We start from the raw sequence: 13,068 nt of genomic DNA on the forward strand, positions 1-13,068 counted from the left end.
AGAAGTCAGCAGAACACACGCACTCTTCTCACCTCTCCCGTCCAGCTGCAGCAGCTGCCTCCATTGCTGCAGCTCCCTCTCCTCCTCTTCTCCCTTCCGGTTCCCAGCTGCTCCACCCTCCCTTCCAGCTGCCCTCCCTCTCTTGTGGCTGCTGCTGCTGTAGGCGCACAGGTCTGCAGATCCAGCGGGTGCGCAGGTGGAAGTGTACATGCCTGAGGCCGATGTTCAAGGAGAAGTTGGTTCTGCTCCAGCCTCTAAAGTTGCATCAGGCTCAACGGCTGCTGGTTCAACATCCTCAGCTGCTCCAGATGTTTCATCTCTGGTTGAGAAGGCCCTAGCAAAACTATATAATATATATATGGTATAAATCAGTCCCCATATGTAGGGGACGATCGGGACGACCAGGGGGACTCGTCCAGGGTCAATTAATCGTCCTGGACGACGAGTAATCGTCCTGGATGTCCTGGACGGTCCCCAGGCGACCAGGCTCAACCAGCCGTCCTGATAACATTGCACCCATCACTAATTCTTGATAACATTATGACAGGAAACTGACATTCTAGAGCTCACAATCCCCAGTGGACGAAAGTACTTATTCCATCTTCAAAACAGGTTTCTTTTGATGCCTGGCAAGTTGTTCCTCCACATCTTTTTTGAGTTTGTCATCATGGGAACCCTTAATCTGGACTTCCTTGAGTTCATATTCAGACAGTTTTTCTAGCCCAGAGAACTTCATTACCGACCCTGAACCACTACAGCAGGAAACTTTCAACAGCTCAAGATTGTGCAGTGCTTGTGATCCAAAAGTCACATCTAAGCTGGAGCTGCAAGAAATCTCGAGTACCTTCACTGTTTCATAGCAGCGTAATTGCTGTCCATGCAACATGACACAAAAATTGAGCTTACCATCAGGAAGCTGCTTGGCAATGAGACGTAGAATAGATACTTTAAGATCCCTGAGTCCACTGATAGTATCTTCGGTTAATATAGTCATCTCCAAAACTAACTTCCTGAGATTGTCAAGCTGATTGATCCACTCTGGAAACTTGTCTGCAAGGCCATACAATTTAAAGCTCTGTAGGTTCTGGGGGGGAAGATAGCCATCTGGGGTGACATACAAGCAGTCCTGATTGTCCTTCTCGAGCCTAACTGATAAGGATTCTAAATGCGCATGACTTGAGATGGCCACACAGAAATCTTTGCTTTTGTTCTTACTGATTCCAGACACTCCAAGCTTGCGCAATTGGGTGAGCTTCCTGAACTCTTTCAAGATGGCCCTCCCCCAAGCAGAATCGACATTAGCAACACCAATGGTGAGCAATGCAGTCATTCTCTCTATCCCAGTAGGAACCTCAACACCCTCTAGTTGTCGACGTCTGCTGAACAAAGATGATGTCCATGATACAGAGGTATATACCCCGGGAACAGTAGGTTTGCCGTGTGCCACAGGCACTCGGCAAAGGCCACAAAACACTCGGCAAATGATTTGCCGAGTGTAACACTCGACAAAGAGCACATGGCATCTACAATACAGGCAAACAGTAGCTTTGCCGAGTGTTTTCCGTCGGGCACTCGGCAAAGACTTTGCCGAGAGCTGAAAACGGCACTCGGCGAAAAAAAGTACGTGACGGAGGGGAAACGGTCATGGCACGTTTGCCGAGTGTCAACTGGTGAGACACTCGGCAAAGATTTACTTTTTGCCGAGTGTCAACGGTGAGACACTCGGCAAAGATTTACTCGGCAAATGTTGTTTTTTACCAAGTGTAATATGTATGCCGAGTGTCTGACGTCATACACTCTGGTAAATTAGCTGTTTGCCGAGTGCCCGATTAATTGCACTCGGCAAATAGGTAAACACTCGGCATATTTACTGTTTCCGGTAGTGTATGTGGGGTTGGTTGTTTCTTTGTTGGTTTGGTTGTACCAGCAGCATCGGGTATTGGTTGTTCCTCAGTTGGTTTGGTGGTACTAGCACGAAGGTACTGCAGTTTCTTTAGCTTGGTGATGGTTGTTGGCATGGTTGCTATGGATGTATGTCTGACATCCAGAGTCTCAAGCTGCCTCAAACAACCCAATGAATTCGGCAGCCTACAGATCTCAGTGCATCTTCGTAGGGAAAGATACTTGAGGCGACAAAGCAGCTTCATCATTTGTCTGAGATCTTCATCTTTTAAACCGGATGCATCCTCAAGATCCAGAACCCGAAGTAACCTCATCCTATCAGAGATGAAGAATGACCTCCATTCTCCAAACACTGTCAAAGACCGTAGCCGTGAGAAGTCAATGCTCTCAAACACAATTATGTCTCTGTCCCAGCTTTCCAGTATGATGAGGTGACGCCCTGTGCGTTGAGAGGTTAGGGTGCAACTGCCTCCCAGTTCGAAGACAAGGTTCTCTTCCATTTGACGTGATATGATATACTCTCGGACAAAACTGTTGACTTGTCACAAGGTCATTCTTCTGTCGCTGAATGCGGTGGTGACTGAATGTGGTTTCTGCATTATTATGCTCAGATCGAGGAGCCCACAGAAGAACTGCTCCCCTCTCTCCTCCGCAAACCATTTTGTCAGTGTCCCTGGCATAGCCCTCTGCAATCCACCGTCTCACCAACGCCTTCTCGGTGCTGTGATCTCGAGGAAAAAATTGACAGATAGAAGATACATGGCTTGAGGAAATCCGGGCAGTTCGAAGTAGTAGGAGTGCAGCCAACCAAAGAGTGGCGCGCGGGCAAGCAAACGCTGGGCTGCTCTCCAGTTCTTGCATAAGATTGAGATTCATAGAACTCGCATCTATTCATCCATGTGACTGTTTTGGGGTGCCAAAAAAATGGCTAAGCAACTATCACACTTTGGGAAAGAACCACCGCACTTCAAAATAAGTTCTTGTAGCTCTTCCTCTTTGGAGTCCTTTATAGGAGAATATGGTTTTTGCTTACAACACAACAACAACAACAACAAAGAATTCTAAGTCCCAACAAGTTGGGGTAGGCTAGAGTTGAAACCCAACAGAAGGCAGCTCAAGGTTCAGGCACTTGATACTGGTACTTCCAAGCACTCCTCTCTAAGGCTAAGTCTTTGGATATTCCATCCATCCTTCAAGTAGCCTTTTTTGCCGTCTAACCCAATTCAACTTCGGTCTTCCATCTGTCTCTCTCACGGTCTATCTCTGACTTAGGATTCCACTACTCACCGGTGCAATGCAAATCTGGATGTCTCCGTGTGCACATTCCAAACAATCTCAACCGTGTGGACAAGCTTTTTCTTCAATTGGGTGCTACCCCTAATCTTCTTACTTATCCTCGTTCCGAACTCGATCAGCATGCTAAGCAAAATGCATTAGCTGTTTCATTCACAAAATGTATGCACATGGTGAACATACACTTCATACTGCAACTTGATATATGCATTAAGGGCCTGTTTGCTTAGCACCCTGAAAATCAGCCAGGCACACGATTTCGTCTGCCTGCAGTCTAGATTGCCTGGGTGCAAAGCTGCATGGGAGGCAGCATCCAAACAGGCCCTAAAATATAACAGAACAATGGAAATATACATAACTGAAATTGTTCATTAATTTTTTTTCTCGAACACGCAGGAGAGCTATGTATCTTTATAAATTAGAGAGAAAAAAAGGGAGAGACTCCCATACAAAGCAACCTCTCCACCACACTTAGGAGATACGAACAGGTTGCAAGATGAAACAAAAATGTTCATTCATAATTGTCTTAACTGCAAATGCAAAATGAAGTCGAAGGAAAGCACAAAGATATTATTACTTTACTATTAGCGCCTTGCTTTAACAAAAACTTTTTTTTTTGGTGTCTGGCAAAAATGTAATACAACGGTAGAATTTTCCATAAAAATATATCATTTGCTCCCTATTACCATAAAAATATATCATCTGCCCTTAAAATATTTTATGTTCCATGTAAATGTCATTTTAGATGAATTCCATGTATACATATTGATCCTGAATTGCTGATAAAAAGACATATTAGCCATATTTCTCTTATGGGAATAATGCCACCAACAAACATAGGAATACAATATCTAAAGCTAATATTAACATCTATAAATGTAATATTGGCCAAAATTTAACATTGACAGCTCTGACCATGCAGAGTCTGCCATGCAACTTTTTTATAAATTTGAGATTTTAGGGCAAATTGGAGAAATGGTGAGAGGCTGCTTCAATCACTAGGCAACAACCTATATATGGCCATCGGGCCGGCCCGGCACGCCCCGGCCCGGGCACGGGTCAGGCACGGCCCGCAACTTCTCGGGCCGGCACGGCACGTCGTGCCTGCGGGCCAGTGCCAGCACGGGCCTCGTGCCTGGCATTCGGCCCAAGCACGGGCCTGCGGGCTGATTTTCGGGCCGTGCCAGCCCGACCAGCCCGGCGAAAATATCGGGCCGTGCCTAGCCCACAGTCCCACAATTCTGTAAACACATCAGCAAATTCAGCTCTAACTTCAGTTTTCAAATTTGGAATCAAATTTCACAGAAAACATAAAGGATAAGAGATCACAGATTCACAATCACAAGTTCACAACTAGACCGGATTCAAAGATAACAATTAACAACTAGACCATTGACCAGTGACTAGTCAAAACTCACAAGTATGAAGTATCTTAACAAATTCACAACTCATAATCACAAAATAACAATGCACAAACAAGACTTAAAAAGATAATTGAGCTGTGTGCAATGCTGCCTCATTAAAAACCTTTCTAGGTAAAACTCACCCTTGTAAGAAACCCTAGAAAGGAAAAAAGAGTGCAGCACAGCTCTTATAATGATAAGTTCAAAGTTCAGATACAAATATCACTCTCAGTTTCATCTCAACTCTCATCTCTCCTCTCAATCTCAAGTTCTCAACTCACTCTCATCTCTCAACTCTCTCAGAACAGAGAACACTAAGTACCAGCAGAAGTAGATGCAGAAGCCACTGATGTACCAGCCGAAGGAGCCCCTAGATGCACTCTGAATTTCTTCATCAAGATATTGATGCTCGAAGTAGCTTGCCAACTCTTGGTTGTCTGTTGAATGCTGCAGTCTTCGTTCTCCCAACTCCCAATCCTTAATGGCAAGCAAGCATCTCCATATGTTCTGGCAACAAGCGTCGGCGCCGCTCTTCAAGTATCCTTCATGTCAAGCTGAAGCATGATTCTGAAGACACAGTAGACACTGAAACATACATTATATCTTTTGCTATTATAGATAAAACAGGAAATGTTAGTTTATGGTCACTGCCACCAGAGAAGCATTTCATATGCAGTGACATTGTCACTGTCCAGGTAAACTGTGAGCTCACAACCAACAGATGCAGCAGATGAAGTTGGGGTAGGAGATGGACCAATAACACCAGAGGCTCCAGGGCCTCCAAATATTCTTCCCCAGGCCTGTTTTCTCTTACTAGTTTGGCCTGCATGATGTGCATCCCTTCTATTCTTAGCTGCACCAAACTTGCTGTCATACTTGGCAAACAACTTATAAAGTTCAGTTTTAACAGAAGCATAATATGAACTGTAATCAACACCAAGGTTTTCTTTTAGAATTACCAGGACATTAATCATCTTAGCTCTTGGATCAAGAATGAAAGCAAATGAATACAACAGAGGTATATTTTCCCAGTATTTAAGAAATTTTAGTTTCATCGGATACACAACAGCTATCAGAGGGAAGATCAAGCCTAGCAATCAAGCGACACAGCTCCTGTCTAGCTACATTAGGTTTATAGTCCCTAGTTGCGCAAACCATCAGGATTAAGCGCAAGCCTAGACTGAACAGCAGCACGTCGATTAAGTTTTTTCCATACATGATTTCTGGTGCCTCTTCAAGTGCCCAGTTCCAGAAACAGATCTAGCAGACAAAGTAGCCTTACACATTTTACAAACAGCTTTAGTGCAAATTCTACTGCCGTTCACATCCTCATAGATCTCATCAAAGTCAGCCCAGACAGGAGATTTGCGCTTACCAACTCTAGTTGCATTACCAGAAACAGATGGAGCAGAGCTGTTGGTGTTGGAGCCAGTCCCAGCCGTCGTCGCCCCTTCACCACCGCCGTCGTCCAGATCGATTGGAGCCTGGCTAGGCTCCGAGATCGACACCGAACAAGGCAGCTGCGTCCTCTCGGAGGTCGTCGTCGTCCTCGCCCTCGAGGGCCATGCCCGGTAGGACGGCATCGTCATCCGCCATGGCAGTGACCAGCTCCGGCCCTGTTCCTCGACGGTGTGGGTGGCCGCTGAGCTCGCTCTACGCTGTAGATAGAAGAGGAAGCATCGGCTACCGACCTGCAGATCAAGAAACACATCAGATGACAGAATTAGATCAAGAAAGAAGATGCTAGGGTTAGGGTTAGGGTTTACCTGCGCAACCGGAGCCCGGTGCCGGAGAAGACGACGACCCCCGTAGAGAAGACGACAGACCGTTAGCAAGGACGACGAGCGGCGGAGGAGGGATGACACTGACAGGAACATGAACTCACATATCACCAAGAGGGGAAGGGAGAGGGGGAGAGGAAGGAGATCAAGGAGGAGAAGGGAAAGGCTGGCCGACGACGGAAGGCAGATCAAGGTCACCGGAGTCGATGAGGTCGGATGCCGAGGAGACGGCGGCGCGGCGAAGACGAGAGCGGTGTGGGCGCTGCGCGGCGGGTGGAGTCGAATAGATTAGCCGATTATGGTTAGGTGAGGAGAGGGGGCGGCCGACGGCCGCGGCGTGTCCCTTATATATGAAGGGAGGGGTCGAGTGTGGGCTAATGATGGGCCAAAATGGCCGTTGGGCTGGCGGTGGCAGGTAGCCGTTGGGGGGGGGGGCTGGCTGCCTCGGGCCGCTGTCGAGCCTCCCTCCATTTCTCGTGCCGGGCCGTGCTGGCCCACGGGCTTGGGGGTCAGCCCAAGCACGGCCTGAGCAGCGGGCCGGGCCAGCCCGGGCCCGAGTTTCATCGGTCCGTGCCGGGTTCGTGTCGGGCTTTTTTTCGTGCTTCGTGTCATGCCGTCGTGCCTCGTGCTGCATGGCCAAGTATAGCAACAGGCCCCTTCACTTTTTCTGAATAAGCATACCTGCTTTCCTGCTTTTTGAAGAGCTCGAGGGCTGCTTTGTCTTCTAGACCTTTGACATTAAATATGACCCCTTCATTATCTGCACAATGTGCGGCGATGCTTGCTTCAGTTGTAATGACAATGATAATACGACTAGAAGGTCTAGACACCAAGGCAGCCTGTAGTAAGTCCCATTCTTCCATGGACTCCAGATCATCAATAATAACAAGACACCGGTTATCTTTTAGAATCTTATGACACTCTTGAGTAGGGTCTTTAATTCCCATGGCTTGAACAGGCTGTGAATGAAAATCCAAAAGCAAACTCCGGGAGAAGTCCCTTAAATTGAATGGGTGGGTTACATCGACCCAACCATACCTGTCAAATAATGAGTCATTTCGATGAATTCTGTCATAGTACATGTTCCTAACCAGGGCTGATTTCCCAACACCAGCTATCCCCCACACAGACAGCACTTGCAAACCATTGAGACGTGCCTTAGCAATATAGTTACCAAGTTGGTTCATTTCTGACTTGCGTTCAACAAGGTGAAAATTCTCCACCCAATCACAGGCAGCCTTCCATTTAGATGTTGGAATTCTGTAGTAGGGCAGAAAGCCAGTACCATGGGTTGCTTCATCCTCCATTGATATTTCATTGCTGTTGTCTACCACTCTATCAGATTCCATGCTTTTATCACCATCACCTTGCAAACTCTGAAACAAAAAATAGGTACAGAACTATATAATAGAGTTAAAAACCAAGAGAAGGGGATTTGCAGAGAGATGCAACAGGAAAAGAGCAGCAACGATGTTTCTGTGCTGAAGTCCTACATATTAATGGGATACTTTAGGAGGGGAAATCTAAGGTTGAAAGCATATGTGCAAGTTCTAAAGTTTTTCTTTTTCCCAAAAGATTACAATATGTAGTTAAGATGAGATGCTTCTACCATACTATTTCGCTTGCAAGATATGGAACCGATGAGCAGCAAATGAATACTCCGTCCTCAAAAGAGTGCTTTTCGAGTTGTTATACAATCAGTTTGACCAAATCTATATACAAGAAACTAAGATTTATGATACCAAATAAGTATCATTAGATTAATCATGTAATATATTTTCATAGTAAACCCATCTGGAGACAAAAATGTTGATACTATTTTATATAAACTTAGTGAAACTCTTAATTCAAATCTAGATTTGCACTCTTTTTGGGATGGAGGAAGTCGTGATAAAAACAGATAAGCAATATTAATGATAAACTTCATCCCTTCCAACTGAAATAGTTTAACCTTAAACACTAACATTCTTGCAGTTAACTGATGATGTTAAAGGTTTACCTCCTTCAAAAAGACACATATAGAGTGCTGTGCAGAGTACTGCTTCAGCTCCGATACTTGGTATGAACGCCCAATGCACAAGCTTGCAATTTCACACTGCTGTGTGGATACAATGACCCAACTGCCATTCATCCTGTCTGGCAGGTACGTCCTGATGGTGTCCCAATCTCCAATTGTGGACACATTTTCCAGGACAACTAGGTATCTGTTCTCATTTACTTTGTCCATAAATGGCTCAATGAGTCCACCTTCCATTGTCGCCATTACCTCAATCCTCTTCAGTTCATTCACATTTATAACGATTCCTTTTTGCAGGCAACTGTTTGTGTAGAACTGAGTCACCATACTACGGAGGAACTCGTGGGGATTGAAAGGATGTGTAAGCTTCACCCAGCCGCGGCATTCAAATTTTCGACAGAGTTCTGGATCCTGGTAGGCCTTTCTGATGATTGATGTTGTACCAAGTTCACTACCTGTTCCCCAAACTGAGATTACCCCAAGGTCAGCTTGTTCCTTTGTGAGTAGCTGGGTGAGGTCCCCTAAGCCTTGCTGTTTTTTTGCGGTGTCCCTCGCCTCAACCAGCATGTCAAGTGCCATTGGGCCAAAAGCTGCGTTGGGTGCCGTCTGTTGCTGCATGATGGGCTTGGATCCAGAGTCGCTGATGAGGCTATAGTGTGAGTTCCTTCGACTCACATCCTCAACCCTAACCTTGAGCCGCTCTATCTCAGTTACCGCCTCATCTAAGGGCAATGCTGATGCTGCCAGGCAAAGTGGAAGCATGCGGCGCCACCACCTTGGCTTGTTGTCCAGGTGGATGACAAACTCTATGTAGTCCTCCACATCATATGCCAGATCGCGAACCTGCCTCGCCCAGGTCCTCACAACGTTGTTCTTGACACGCTCCTCATTGGCAACGTTGAGGAAGGAGTGCATCATCTCAAACTCACCAGCAATGAATACAAGGTTGTGCTGCACACTTTGCTGCAATTTTGCCTCCTCCTCAATCGCTGACTGAGCCTTGGTCAGGGCCCCCTCCACCACTGTCTTGGCCAAGCCAACCACAAGGTCTGCCATTGCTCTTACAGTCTCTGATTCACTCCTTAGTGATAATAGCTAGCTAGGAATTGTCTGAGCACCTACGGATGGAGCTGTTAGTCAGCTATAAAAAAGCTAAAATGGACTTCGTTTAACAAGACTCCGCAAGAGTCCGATTCGAAAAAAAAAAGAGTTTACCTGTACCTCGTGTAAAGGATGTCCCTCGCAGATAAACAGATCTGCACTGATGCTAATAACGTTATCATCTACATCTGCTTCAAAAAGCAAATTTTACATTAATAGAATAGAAACAGATTGATTGGCATATTTTGTAATGTGGGGGCAAAATGATCGCTTAAGTGCAAGACAACAGGTATGCATGAGGAAGAAAGATCAAAACAAACTTTTTAGAAGGGCAACTTGGTGGTAGATAAGCACATACTCACCACTTAAACAAAGTGAAAACGTGTTACTGATTAAGATCTACTTGTGAATTAGTTTGCTGTGAACCGAACACTTGGGTTGGGCCCTTCAAATGAGTTGGATCTGGTTGAAAAAAACTGAGCCTGATCGACCTTGGGCAGCCTTCCCCATACAGGTTGATTCTTCAGTTAGGGCTTTCTTCTCATTGGCCATCATCTCAGAAGTTGGGAATGGAAAGAACACCCTTTTTGGACTAATAATTGGCCGCATGGTCAGTGTGTATCTCCCTGACTTGTTTGGACTGTTTTCTTAAAGGTAAACAAAGCAAAGAACAGTTTGAGATGCTTTGGCTGAAATGAGTTGGATTCCAAGGTGCAGTCACTGTTATGATCATTGCTAAATTTCTTGATTTATGGGACCTCTTAGAGGTGGAGCTGCAGCCCGAGGTCGAAGACTCCCCACTTATTTGGAAAAGTTGGGCTTCTGGCAAATGCAAATTCTTCATGTGGTTGGTCACCGATTATAGGTGGTGGACTGCAGATCATCTTGCTACAAGGGGGTTACCTCATGAACGTTGCCAGTTATGTGATCAGGAGGAAGAAACAATTGACCACTTGCTTGTTTCATGTGTTTTCACTCGGCAAGCACCTTTCTGTCCTCTTTAGGACTCCAAGGCTGTAGACTGTAGACTGTAGTCCTTTCCTGCTGTTTTCACACTTGCTTGACTCCCTCCTGCTGTTCTCTTCTTTCCCTCTCTTTCTGTACAGTTGTACAGCCTGTAGACTGTAGTCCTTTCCCTTTGCTATCTCCCTTTCTCTCTGTACAGTTTATTTTATTTGAATTTATATACCAACAGTGGGGGCTTCCCCTGCTGTATTTATGGATCAAAAAGTGTGGTCTCCTGAAGCAAGTGAGTTTGCAAGCCTTAACCTCCCAGCCCAATGAGATTTCCTTTGATAATTGATGCGCAACAACAAATGATAGATTGAGTGGTCTAGTTTGAAAAGGGCCAAATTCCATCATCATCTTAGGAGCATGGGCAATCTGGGATCACCGCAATGGCTGTGTTTTTTTGGGATTTTGCCAAGCTTCAATGAGGTCTTGTGTTCTTTATGGATGAGTTACACCTTTGGTGTTTGGCTGGCTCGAGGGGTCTCTATCTCCTTGTGACCTTGCCCTTGAGCCAAAAGACAATTGATGGATGGTTGAGCTCACCTATAGTGTTTTGTGTTAGTGGCGAGCATGTAAAAGTTTTTGGGGTGTGTGTCTGGCTGTTTGGTGTACAGGGTTAAAAACCCTTTTCATCTTCTTAATATAATGATACACAGCTCTCCTATGTGTTCGAGAAAAAAAAAGTGAACCACACAGTCACTGAGATGGCGAAGGCCCAACAGAGTCCAGTTCATGGGCGGACCTACAGTTGTACCCGGGTATTCCCGGGCATACCCAACATTTTTAAGAAAAAATTTAGTAGTTCTTGGAGGTATATACATGTACAATATAGTTAAGGTCTCAAAATTACGATTCTTCACTATTTTCTCGCTGTAATTCGCATCTAACTGAAAGCAGCCCACAGGCCACACCTAGCCGGACGGCCCAATGGCCCATCTGGCCTTCCCACTCCCAAATCCCCAATTCCCCACTCCCCAAACCCATCAGGCTGCCGTAGGGGTAGGGCAGCCAGCAGCTTGGACCGTTCGACGGACGCGGAATCGCGCCGCGGCGCCGGCGCCCCCCTCCCCCCCGGTAGCTGCAGAGCTCTAGAGCTGCTCGCTCGGCGCAACCCGAGCCGCAGGAGCCGGCGAGCCCGACTGCTCCAGTTCTCTGCTCCGAAGTGCGACTGTCCGACCTCGATTTGATTTCTTCGTCCAGAGGTAATCAAAATTCAAATCTCTTTTGCCTTTGCTATGTTCTGTCAAATCCAGAGGTGAACTTTTTATGTCGTTCATCCAAATATTTTCTTGCCATGGACATACCCTACTCTAAAATCCTAGGTCCGCCACTGGTCCAGTTGATTACCTGCCCATCAAAAACTACAGTGGGCAGTGCTGGATTTTGGTTGGGTATGATTTGTAATTTCAGAGGAAACAACAAATCCAAACTCAGGGGCGCAGACAGAGCCTGTTCGGCTGGGGTGAAACGATCGTAAACGATCATAAATTTCCAGCCGGAACAGTATTTTTCTCTCACACAAACCAGCCAGCAGTACTTCTTCACGAACCAGCAACGAACCAGCCCAGCCAAACGAACAGGCTGAGAGTGCAGTGAAGGAGCAGCAACCCTGCAGTAGCAGGGTTTAGTGATGCTAGCGAGGTGCAAATGCTGCAGTTGTGCTGGGGCACCAGAGACAGGGACTGCACGTGCAAAGCAAGCGGGCGCGAAATCAACCAAACAGAGCACACAGTCTTCCACTAGGTAATTCTGTCGAGCACACAAAGTGCATCTACTACTGGCTGCGGCCCACAGAACAGTACGGAGAAGAGGGCCTGCTAGGGTCCTCCAGGAGCCGTTGTGCCGAGCTTGAGATCGGCCTATGGATGCCGGATGGCGACGTGCGCGGTGGCCGCCAATTTGCAAGCACAGCAATGGTTTGTGGCCGAGTTCAGGGGTGATTTGACTAGCTGGTCCCGTATTGACTAATCTGTCCTCCACAGACTGATAGGAGGGAGAAGAGAACAAGGATTCTTTGTTCAGCACGAGAGGAGACATGTATAATCCAGATCCGTCCGTGAGCATCTAATCCAAAACTATACGACCAAAAAAAAAAATTTGGATGCAAGCAGCAGCGATGTACCTTGAGATCGGACATGGCATGGGAGACGACGTTGACTGCGTCGGCCACACGGACTGGGAACGCGTGGGGGCCGCGCCGGGAATGCGAACGCGGTGGACGCCGATACGCCGTGATTGGGAGGTGATTTGCGCCAGGAACGATGCCGCAGCAGGGGAGAACAGGGGGAGGGGGACGACTTGACTCACCCGTCAACGGCATGAACAGTGAACTACGCATCGACTGACTCCACATCATCTCTCGCTCTCTAAAAATCCTCAGAGTCATTTCAATAAAAAATCTTTTTCTAAATATTCTGCGCACTCTGGAAATATGTTTGGTAGATATTCAGCGCGTGTTTAGTTTCAGGAAGTTGGAATTTGGGGCTACGGTAGCACTTTCGTTTTTATTTGGCAATTAGTGTTCAATCATGGACTAATTAGACTCAAAACGTTCGTCTCG

The 13,068-nt window shown here is 46.4% G+C and overlaps 1 pseudogene; it reads right to left on the reverse strand.

Moving 5' to 3' along the window:
• Positions 1-411: 411 nt before the first annotated feature.
• LOC136486757 (disease resistance protein Pik-2-like) lies at positions 412-12,846 on the reverse strand (annotated as a pseudogene).
• Between the last annotated feature and the right edge of the window lie 222 nt (positions 12,847-13,068).

This window comes from Miscanthus floridulus, chromosome 10 (genome assembly GCF_019320115.1).
Source record: "Miscanthus floridulus cultivar M001 chromosome 10, ASM1932011v1, whole genome shotgun sequence".
Classification (NCBI taxonomy): domain Eukaryota; kingdom Viridiplantae; phylum Streptophyta; class Magnoliopsida; order Poales; family Poaceae; genus Miscanthus; species Miscanthus floridulus.